At 27.5% G+C, this 12,708-nt stretch overlaps 1 long non-coding RNA gene across 1 annotated transcript in view; it reads left to right on the forward strand.

Moving 5' to 3' along the window:
- The window catches only part of LOC132918234 (uncharacterized), a 37,720-nt gene extending 29,012 nt beyond the window's left edge, over positions 1-8,708 (forward strand). The window contains exon 4 of the long non-coding RNA XR_009660424.1: positions 8,413-8,708. This is a non-coding gene — a long non-coding RNA (uncharacterized LOC132918234). The remainder of the gene's footprint in view (positions 1-8,412) is intronic.
- Positions 8,709-12,708: the final 4,000 nt, after the last annotated feature.

Genomic DNA, 12,708 nt, shown 5'->3' on the forward strand with positions numbered 1-12,708 from the left:
AAAGGTAAAATAATTTCAAGTATAAACGTCATAGGTACATATTATCAAAAATTATAAGATTCAAATAAGTAATAGCTGTCTTAATGGGTTAAAATAACTCAATGTAAAACTCATATAATATTAAGTATAATACCTACTTATTTTTCTCATATTATTTTTAAAAAAAAAATGGTAAAATGGTAATCGGTATTACATATTATTAATAATAAAGTATGTACAATAATTTTCAAATAATCATAGAATTTTATTATCTTTAATCTACTATACCTATATTATCTTTAGTTTATAAAGTTTAATAATTATTCAGAAAAAAAAATTCAAATTTCTATATTAATTATATTTTATACCTACTTAATTATTTGAAAAAATAAACTTTACACAAATATAGTACAGTTCTATAATGGTATAACAAAATCAATGTATTTGAAAATATTGTCCAAGTATACTGAATTATAAGTTAATTATAAGGTTAGTTATAAGGTTAATTATTCAAAAAGCTAGAATTATATTAAATCCAATGAAAAATAGAGGTGAGAACTGAACATGTAGTATGTATATCACCATATATTTGTACTCACTGTTTTATATTTATTTTGCCAAGTAAATAAGCTTACTTCAGTCTTCAATTTGTATTCACGTTTAATATTATTTTGATAATTTATATATGTAATAGTTTATAAATCTAAAAAAAAATAATAGCCAATAGCCAATTAATTTCTACAAATTGTATTTTTATCATAATTTATTAAAAGTAAAATTATCTTTAAAGAGTCATAAATAAGTGTAGGTTGATTATGTGTAACATTATAACGAACATTACGTTACTTTATTAATATTGCTACGAGTTATATAATGTAATAAAGATGCTCAACACTAATTATATCCATAATTAGATTATTTTTATGAAATAATCGTTAAATCATTAGGTGCTTTTTTCCTACCTCAAAGTTATAATTAAAAAGATGACACAGATGACGAGGTACAGTATTGACCGACTGCAAGTAATAATTAAAGTATAAAAATAAAATTACGATTATTAAAAACTCTTTTTATTTTAACTTATTACTTTGATCTGTTTTATTTTTTATTATACATATATTATATATACATAGGTAGTGGATACATACGATTATTTACTTATTAGTTGTTAGTAATTATCAAACAACATTGAATCTATTTATAAAATAATATAATCAAAAACAAAAGAATAAGCTTGGACATTATATTTGTAATTTTTAATAAATAAATATTTGTTTTTTACTAGACAAAATACTTTTTATACTAGATTTTAAAAATATTTAAACTAGTCATTTATTTTATTATTTTTTATGCATCGATATTATTTTTTTAATATTTAAATTTGTAAAATTTCAATATAAAACTGTACCGATTAGTTTTTCATAAATATTTAAATTTTAATCTTTTAACAAATAACAATACTATTTTTATTTATCAAATGCATAATATAATATATTAACATTTTATACTTATATATCTATGTTATCTAATAGGTATATATATAATATATATAAATATATTATTCTTTTACCACAAACTATAAAATATATTAATAAGATATATAATACATTTAAATAATAATAATATAGTTATCTTTGGAATATTATTAATCTATCATAAACTATCATTAACTTTATGTAGGTATTTATTATTTAACAAACACATAACCACTCCCTTCACGCAAAAAAAAAAACGATTTTGAAATTAAAAATTTAACTTATTATTTGACCAATATATTATTTTGTTTTCTAAAATTAAACCCACGCTGCATACGAGTAATATAAAAATGATTTTGTGACTGCCCAATAGACTTACATTGGTCACGCATCACTTGCGTTCTTCTATTAAGTATAATAATATTATCAAATAGTTTACACAATCATCTAATATTAAATTTAAAATATTAAAAAAAAATTGATCATTCGTGGCAACAGTCGCAATATCGCACTTAGTCTATGTACAATATACATATGTGCAGATAGTCATACCTGCAGGTATATTGTATATAATATACCAATACAACAATGTATATATTTTAAACGTGCGTGTATATGCAGTGTGCAGTGTATACGTATATGCATATATACCTATACCTATATATTGTACACTCGTTGAACAAATGAAGTGCGAAAGAGCCCGCGAAACCGTTATTATTATTTTTGTACGAACTGTAGGTGGTCGGTGGCGTTGGGAAGAAGGGTGGAGTGGGGTTTGCGCTTGACATTTCATTAATTCCGGGGCACGGCAGTCTGTTCGTGTCACGGCGAGAAGAGTATATGTGTACGCGCGTATGTATACGTTATAAGGGAAGGGAAAATGCGTTCGTGTGTTTGTGTATGGAGAGAGTAGGAGTGAACAGAGGGGTGGTGGAATACAAAAAATATATGTACACACACTACGGCAGGCTTACAGTGCGCAGTATGTATAAAGTTTATTTTTTCGTAGAAAAAGCCCGCGTTATAAGCACTTGACGGTCCAAAACATTGTTCAGACCCCAAGTGCAAGATTAATCAACGTCTGTTTGTTTTTCTTTGGCCTCATCCAACCCTGGCCGGACCCCTCCCCTTCGGACGGAGACCACCCGCACATCCATTTTACGGTCGTCATGATAATATAATACCGTAGTAGAATTCGCTCTGGTAAATGATTATGTATTGTTAGTAGCCAAGGGAAAAAAATAACTTCAGGACTCCACCGCCATTTTAACTTCTGTATATGGGACGTCATTATTTTACTTTTCGTGGTTTAAAAAAAACACCTTAAATAATACAGCGTTCACATTTTTATTTAAATGCATATAATTTAGGCAGTGTCCAAAAAATAACTGTATAATATAATTTTATTGTATACTTTTGTGATTTACGAGAGAATCAAACTTTCTCTATTACAAATATATTTACATAATTATTTACAGCTTATAATATACTAAAAACTATAGGTATAATATTATCTTATTTAATTACATAGCTAAATACATATCTAATAATACAATTGTAAGGTAATTAAAAATTTAAAAATTAATGGTTAATTCAAAATTATGTAATTATGTAGTCAATGCACTTAAAATCTAATAGACAGCATCATAAAATACTGTATTAAAATGGCAATAGGATATAGATATAATAATAATTATTATTATTTATAAATATATATAACAAATACGTAATTATCTTAATAATAACAATAATTTCAATATAGTCAAGAACGATTTACAGTGATCGTAATAAGTCTAAAGGGCAATGCTAAATAAATAAATCAATATAAATTTCGTGTTTAACGAGTATAACTGTATTATTTACAAAAAAAAATATTTCAGCATTTAATTTTAAATTTAATAAGCCATTGGTAAATATAAATTATAAATAAAATAGCACGACCTAAGACGGTCGGTACCAAGTTTCCTATCTATTATACCTTTATTTTTGAGGTCCATTTTAAATAATAAAATATTTTATTAAATCAAGAGCGTATCTTCTAATGTCATACTTAATATGCTAATTTGTTCACTAAAATTTCATGATAAAATGAGTTAAAGGTTTTTTTAATTCGAGAAAAATATTCCAAGGACTTTTAAAATGAAAAGTTTTAATTAGTGGATCGATGATTTATATATTTGTACGAAAAACATATTGATTAATTGAAATCAAATTTGGTTCGTTTGAAAAATGCAATAACATTAACTTAAAACATTTTATAATTATTAAAGTTTGAACAATAAATTTATAATTTTCACATAGTTTTTATCACCAAACTTAAAAAATGAAATAACAAAAGGTTTTTTTTATAACTAAATCGATATTTATCGATAATAATGAAGACCTTAAAGATAATTGTTAATGATACGGCGAAGGTATTGGTTATTTTTTAAATACTTTATTTGTTAAATCTTAGCTATCACAAAATGAAGAATTTTCTAATATTTTACAAATTGGATTAAGAAAAATTAAGTTATTAATGTCATTATTTTTTTTTTAGTATATTCCAATTTAATTTTTATAATAATTATTATAGCTTATATAATCATATAGGTTATTAGCTTATTACTTATTTAGTGTAAGATTTGAATATATCAAATGTCGATTTATATCTTATAAATTTCCATGATGCTTTTGTATATTATTTTAAGATAAAAGAATTTACGAAATTAAAAGTTTTGAATAATTATATAGGTATTTTTTAAGTAGAAACGAAAATATGAACTTTTGTACTTATTACACACCACTAATGTATGTTCAATGTGTCGTATACTAGGTATACCTATCTCTAAATTTTTCATGAATGTTGCATATACACACGTGCGTGGGTGAAAACGTTTTAATACATTGTTGTGGTTCTAAAAAACAAAACCTTTGCGCAGAAAACGTGGTGAATTGGGAATTTCGCGATAATTCCTGTGAATACCCAAACACGCGCTAGGTTTTGTAAAATTAAATATGCGAATCGCTAAAAACGTCCGGGTATCGTGATATTGTGTTTCCGCTCATCCTAAACGTAAACCCTTGTTTTTACCGGCCATTTGCCGCGTTGCTTTTATACGACGGTCAGTTGTGTTGTTAATCGTGCAATGGTACCCCGGGCACAAGCATATATATAATATACGTGTATATAGCCGAAAATGTACGTAACACATTATAATATATTATATTATTATATTTTGCCTAAAAACATTGGCGATAAAATATTTACAAACTACGAGCATGACAGGTAAATGAATAGCCCAATTTACTACACGACACAAGAATTAAATAAAGACACTAAATACGTTTATAATAACATAATATTATTAGAGATGGACAGAACATGCATTTTTCCCGATGAGTTCATCATGTAGTTATTATCATACATATTATATTATGTATAGTATATACCAATATTTACATTCAATAAATAAAATTAAAAGCCGTTCGTTCATTATAGGTATACATATATATATATTATATAGGTACCTATGCTATAGGTCAGTAATCAAATCTATTTCAATATAGTTTATTAAATTATTATCTAAAATGTGATATTCTGTTACAATTATACTTTGGTATATAAAAGCTTATTTATACGAGTTATAGCTGTACAGTGTACATATTAGTAAGTATTATTTATTTTTGTGTTAAATAAGTTTTCGTAAAATCACCATTTAAGATATTTCTTCATACGGAAATTATTTTTATTTTATTTTTTTTTACTCAACTACATGATGCAAGTTAAAAAATATTTTGTTTTTAGATGTTATGTTTGAGTGTGTAAGTAGGTACTAAGTACAAATTAAGATTATAACAATACATATAATAAAATATATAACCATGATATCGTGCAAATATCTACTTCTAAATAAACAAAATAAATATAAGTATAACTATCTCAATTTAAAAATAGGTACAACTAAATATACCGTTAAAAATTTGTATTTATTATTTCAAATTGCCTTTGATAAATCACTATTAAAAATTTATAATTTGTACGGTTGTATACACAAACTTTTATTTTAGAGAAGTTAAAAAATATTGTTATTTTGTAAGTGTTAAACTAATTTACTAGTGTTTAATTAATAGAAATAAAAATGTTTAGTAATATTAACAAATATAAAACAAAAAAATCATTTAAAGTTGTTATTTATAAGTTACAATACGGTAATAGATTTAACATTGTTTTAATAAAGTAGGTGCTTATAGAAGAAAATTTCAAGATTTCACCATGGAGGTATAATATGGTCCATATTATTTTTATTTTGTTATTTGCCATATGATAGACCGCCATCTAGTAGCATTAATGACGTACATCCCTAAAAGAAAATCAATGTGTATGTGATGCCATCAATGTTTCTATTTGAAGGGGTTAAAAACACAACGCCATCTACCCTACCGTAAATACGAAGTAATCGCTTAAAATTCTGTATTTATAGAAACACTATGATAATGGTTGTTAACGTTATTATCAGAAACTATTCAATTACGTAATGTAAGAAGATGGTGGATACTCACAAGAATCCGCACATATTTAAAAATCAACACTATTAATATACTAATGATAATTTATTACTGTAAAAATATTTAAAATAATAAAAATATGTTCATAATTTTATTTAACACATCATTATTATAATGATTATAAGTACGAATATAGTCAAATATGGTTTTATTTTCACGGTATAATTTATGTATACATTACTTACTTAAGAAAAAGCAATTTGTTTAAAATTAATACATATATTATTTAAGTTTGAGAAATATTTATATGGACATTTTACCTACAATCATAATTATTTATTGTTACTTAAATTGCATTTACACAAATATCACTATATATAATAAAAATATATTATACAAATGTAATAGGTATATTAAAAATAATATATAGGTATTATTATAAAAAGTGTAAAAAATATCTAATATATTTTAAGTCATTAATCCAACATAGTTAATATATTATTTTTGGTAGAAATTGTGCTATAAAAATAAGACGTAAACAACGTAAAGTGTGTATTTTTAATCATAAACAAAATATCAAAATTATAATAAGTAATATTATATAGTATAATAAATAAATTATATATATATAATATTAATATATGTAGTACCTAATTAATTTGGTTATGTCAATATAAATATTAGATATGAAGTTAAACTAAAATTTATTTTAAATATCTTGTCTATATGTATAGTATGTGTACTATTGTACTAAACATAAATCAATAATAGGCATATTTCTAAAAATAACAGCAGTTTTAAAGAATTTTTAATCAAACTGTATATTTTATAAATTTTCAATAATTGTATTTCATTTAAGGTTGGTACCTACTAATCACAACTTATAAATGATATTATATAATCTATACTTCATTTTTGCTAGAGTTAAAAACGATAGGTACTTTAGAATATTAATAAAAAAATAATATACAATTTAAATGTCTCTTAAGAAAGAATATTATATAATACAATTATGTTAATGTACCAAGTCAAAAATAATATTCGAATCTGTTTAGTAAATTAAATAGTGCATGCCTACATAATAATGCACTAAAATCAACCGTGACGAAAATAAAACAATAGACGGTCGGTGTTTTGACGACGAATTCGCGTGAAAAAGGTCAGAAACACGTGAATAAAACGTCGACGGAAGTTGCGGAGGTAGTGGCATGTAGGGAAAAAAGTTCAGAGCAACAGTTGTTTTTACCCTTTTCCGCCTTATACAGAAACGTATGTATAAAAACGCTGTCGTCCCTTTCTACTACCACCAGTAAGGTTTTATGAATGGACAGTACTCACACAAATACGTATATATGTATATACACACATATATCTATTGCTCTCGTATTTTATTATATTATTTTTATATATAAACTCACGTGGATCGTAATACTATTTTGACTCGTAGGTCAGGTGCCTTAAATAAAAATGTTTTTTTTTTAAACAGCAACTAACTAGCCGTAGTCTAAACACTCTATAAACGAAACAATTAACGGTGAAATGTGTACACGTATTATACATTAGAATAAGATAATAAACAGATTTCATTTAGTTTTGTATTATAATAAATACTTATACGTTCACAAATCATACATAACCAGCACTATAATTTTTATGTTTAGCTAAAATAAATGTATTAGTAAAACTTGTTATCTAATAGATAGTTATGCAGTACCTTATCAATCCATTATATAACATCTACCAACAAGGTTAAAAATACATTTATATAATGATAGTAATTAAAAACTGAAATATATGTAAATGTAATTACTCAAGTAGTCAAGTATAAGAGGGTACATATTATAATAGTGCAGGCGATATCAATCAAAATTCGTTTCGGACTTATAAAAATACATACACTGTATATCCTCTTCTTTAACTTTAAAAAATGTAAAATTACTTTAAGATTACTTTATAAAATTACAATAATTAATGCAAAATTTATAAATGTATCTATGGATAATATTTCAAAATAGAATATTTTGGTTTTGATTTACGTTAAGTAAAACAAATAATATTTTTCTAAAAGATATTGAAGTCTTCGAGAATTATACAATACTTGCTTTAGTTAAGGACTTATCAGTCCCTATTTTTGTGTGCAGTAACAAATGACAAAAAGACGAAAAAAAGTTTATGTTTACTAGTTAAAACCTTTAAAAGATGTTTGTCTAGATATTCTAAAAAAAAAATGGTGAAGTGTGTAGTAGCAAAATTTACAAAAAATAGGGACTAGAACTTATTGACACTCGATATGTTTCGTAATACCTAGTTATAGAATATTATAATGTATCTAATATCTATACACGATAAATAAACCACGAGTTGTATGTTTTATTTATATTTTATAGACATCATCTACTAAAATATTGCAAATCACATTTTGTTCACCCAACTATATGTATACAATAATCGTAAAATTATTTCATTACAGGATCTGCAGTCTAATATATTATTGTACGGATATGCGCCGAAGAAAATACAGAAGACGACCAACAATCGACTTCATCAAGGGATCGGGGGAACGACGAATAAGTTCACAGTAATCTATCGTTATGTCAAATCTCAAAGGGATCAGAAAAAAGTTTGAGACATCGAAAAATTCTAGTTTTATTGTAATGATAGTTTCTGGTGTATTTAAATTTAGTTCGAGATAACAAATAAGTCGACGTTGATTAAATTCAAAAATTTACTGTATAATATCTAATTATATTAAATCAATCGCGGAATCGTCTCTTTTATAATATATTACACCGAAAACCAGCAGCTATATATAGCAGTAGTAGTAGTAGTAGTATAGTAGTAGAGTAGTAGTAGTAGTAGGTATATATATTATATTAAAGGACTGACTATGTGCATATATTCCGCATGAGGCTCATCCGGGGATCGTCGACGATTGCGAAAGGAGAAGGAAGGGATGGCAGCAGCGGCAACATCCGCAGCAGCCGCCGAGGGAATCTTATCGGCCGCCGTTCCACACACGCACACTAGCACATACGCTTATACACATGCACACATGCACACACACACACACACACACATACGTCTACTCTAGTCCGCGAGTATAGTGTATATAGTTTCGCCTTCATTATTCATGGCCGTCAGAGGATGCGGTCGCTATGGTTACGACGCGGCGGCGGCGGTGGCGGTATGGTCGGCGGTGTAGGTGACGGTGTTGGCGGAGGTGGACGCGGCGGCGTAGTGGTATTACTACACGCCCTCCGCGCGGGTATTGCTGGTCGACCGCCCGCCGCCCGTACACCCAACCGTCGTCCGGCGCTACGGTCCCGGTCGCGCGCCGTCATAAGAAAAATTCCGCTCGCCGTTTCTTATATTCCGCGCGCACGCCGCGGAGACCACGACCGGCCGCCCTTAAGACGGGCTCATCCCCAGGCCGCCGGTAACGCCACCGCCGCCGTCGTCGTCGCCGCACACTCGCACGCAAACCGAGCGCCGCACGTATTGATCCACGCGCGTTAGCTGCGTCCACCGTGAGCGGAGACCGCGCGCACTCCGTCCCTTTATCTTAATCGACCCGGCCGGCCAGCAGAGGAGCCCGCGAGAAGTTTGCGAAAATTTCACATCACACACACACACACACACGCACACAAACGCACACAGGCACGCGCGCTCGCTCGTATCCAACCCCCGGTCGGTTGACGTCGTCGTTTTTCTTAGGTGTATATACTATTTTGTTTGAGGGAATAGATTAATTTATGAAAATTGTGATATAAAATATACAATATATTATAATACATTGGCATTATTTCGCGATTGCCAAAGCATAATTTATAATAATCGTGATTTTTTTTTCGACCCGTATAAGATAATATACTCATTCGAGTATTTTAAGGCGTCTTCGTACCTATAATGAAGCGTTTAAATAAATAATTTAAGATTATACGTGCATCAGATATAATTCTCCACTCCCGTGGTTTTTAAAAAAATCTCCCTGACGCACGCTTATCGTGAAATTATTTTACATATTTTCATAGTTTTATTTAGATAATCTAATTCGTTTTCATCATCGAGTAAAATCTATTTCTATATAATTCTATACATATCAAGTCCGTCTGAACTTATCTTCTATGACCTATGCACATTCCCCGATCATATTATTTATTTCCATAATATGCATTGTTCCCGATCCCTCTTTCCTATTCGTTCCCGGGGTTCAAACGGGTCCAAGATGCGCAACATACACAACCGGTCGGCCAAATGCGTGTACGAGAACTAAGTAGTTACTTTATGATTATGATGCCTGATCGAGAAAAGTATAAAAATGGGGATAATGTACATTGTACGGTGTATCATATTGCATGTGTATTTCAGAAAATACGCATATATGATATAATAGTTATATTATATATAGAATAGCATAATTTTTTTAACTAAAACGATTATTTCAAACTTTTCCAGAAGTCAGTAATTTGTTATAGATCAATAAAATATATAAAACAGTACTTCAAATAAGAGGTATATTTTTTTCGATTTTTATAATATTGTTTCTTTGGCTATAATAAGAAAATGTTTATTACGCAATAATTTACTATCTTCTTCAAAATTAATACTATAATTAAAAATGTAAAAACAACATCATGCCATGAACTGAAGCCAGGGTGAATAAACCGTAACAAGTGTTCACATCCGGACTTAAGTACCTTGCGCAGATTATTTTGAATTTAGATTATAGTAAATAACATTTTGTAGATCTTTTAGCACCTACAGCCTTAGTTAAATGATTCAAGAAAACTAAATGTTGCTATCTTATTTTCAAATGTACAACATTACCAATCAATTATTTTTTTAAATACATGTATAAAAAAAAAAATTAATTTAATTTAAAAGTTAGAAAAATTCAATAATATATTGAAAATATTTTAAAAGCTATTAACTCAATAATAATCCATCGTGTATACTATATACCTATTATACTTACTATGAATTATATTGTATACGAAACGTAGTATTTAAAACTATATACGTGACAGATTAAATTTGTTAGGTTAAATTCAAACATTTGTTTAATGCATATTTCATAAGCTCATTAGAACGTTTTCGTTTAACATAATAGTAGGTATGTCAGATGTAATTATTATACACTATACGACCGGCCGGTTTCTCTATAGCCTCTCTTGGTCCAATGCTCCTCGGCCACCTGCACGAGGTGAGCCCCGCGCATACAGCCGACGGCCAGAGGAGGCTAAAAGTATCCACAATTCTACATTCCATCCCGTACGCAAATCTTTAAATGTATAGAAACTGATTATTTCTGTTATTTTTTTATATGTTATTAATCTTTGATTTAATTAAAATAAGTATGATTAAATATTAAAGAACCGCGTATATCTTCATTTGAAAACAAAATATAGCTTGTCAAAATTAATGAATACTGATTAAATCTAGATGAAATATTATTTTAATAAATTGAAAACCTTTTAAAACATATTATATATATGTGGTTGAAAGTGAAATATTCAAAGTATTTGTAATTGTAGATTTACAACCATAAAATGAATATTTTTATTTTATATTATATGAGTTGTGTTTATTTGTAAATATTACAAAACCTACTGACTATTCCATAGGAAAATCGGTGTACAATTTCACTTGCAATACGTACCCCATATTTGGCAAGGAAATTATAGTCCCGGTCGACACTATGTTGCATCCGGAAGTAATTTCAAGCTAATGCGATGGCTTTGCAATTGATTTTCTACACTCGTAATCCCAACAATCGTATTTTATTAGATAACTGCTGATGGATGTTTTTCAGTTAGGTGATAATTGGAATAATCAATTAAATATGTTATATTTTAACAAATTGATATGACAAATTAGTATCATAATTAAATAATTATATTATGCCACCCCAACCACCCTGAATAATTTATATTCTAGGTAGGTACCTACTTACTAAATGACTACCTACTGTATAAATGTTTAATACACTACACTATAATATGGTATGTATCAACTAATAATAAAATTATAAATATTTTACATTTATTATTTTAAAAGTATAAAATATCATTTTTATTTAATAAAACAGTATATTATATGTTAAGACTTGAGGATATTATTTATTATTGAAACTATAAAACTACTTAAATACTCAAATCTCAATATTAATGAATAATAAGTAAATAAACATTAGAAGCCAAATAAAACCGCTACACCTGTATTTCGTGTTGAATAACGATTTGTACAATCTCTTTGTTATATTATGTTGGGGCATAGGTATTGTCAAAGATTCGTTTAAAGCTTTCTCGGCCCGAGAATCCCATCCGGTGACATTCAACAAATAAGCATGCTACTATTCATGTACTTAAAACAAAAGATTAAATAGAATTACTAACATTTTGTTTCGTATTTACTATTTTTGTTTAATTTTGTGTTTAATTAAATGCACACACTATATACACGTATATTAATAGGTAGGAAGTAGAAACATTCGTCGTCAAATAACATGGATTGTTATTTTCTAATTAATAACATAAATAACTCTTTCATTTGATTAAAATTACTTTTACACTTTAAAATATCATTAAAAAAAAATAATAACATTTAAAAAGTATTCGTATCAAATCATTTTTCGAAATAAATGTAAGTTATAAGTATTAAAAATTAAAAATTAGACAATATTTTTTTATGTATTTTTTACAATTTTTATTTTATAATTATTATTATAAATAAACCTTTTTATTATTTATTGTTGATTATTATTAAT

Source organism: Rhopalosiphum padi, chromosome 1, assembly GCF_020882245.1.
Source record: "Rhopalosiphum padi isolate XX-2018 chromosome 1, ASM2088224v1, whole genome shotgun sequence".
In the NCBI taxonomy this organism is placed as follows: Eukaryota; Metazoa; Arthropoda; class Insecta; order Hemiptera; family Aphididae; genus Rhopalosiphum; species Rhopalosiphum padi.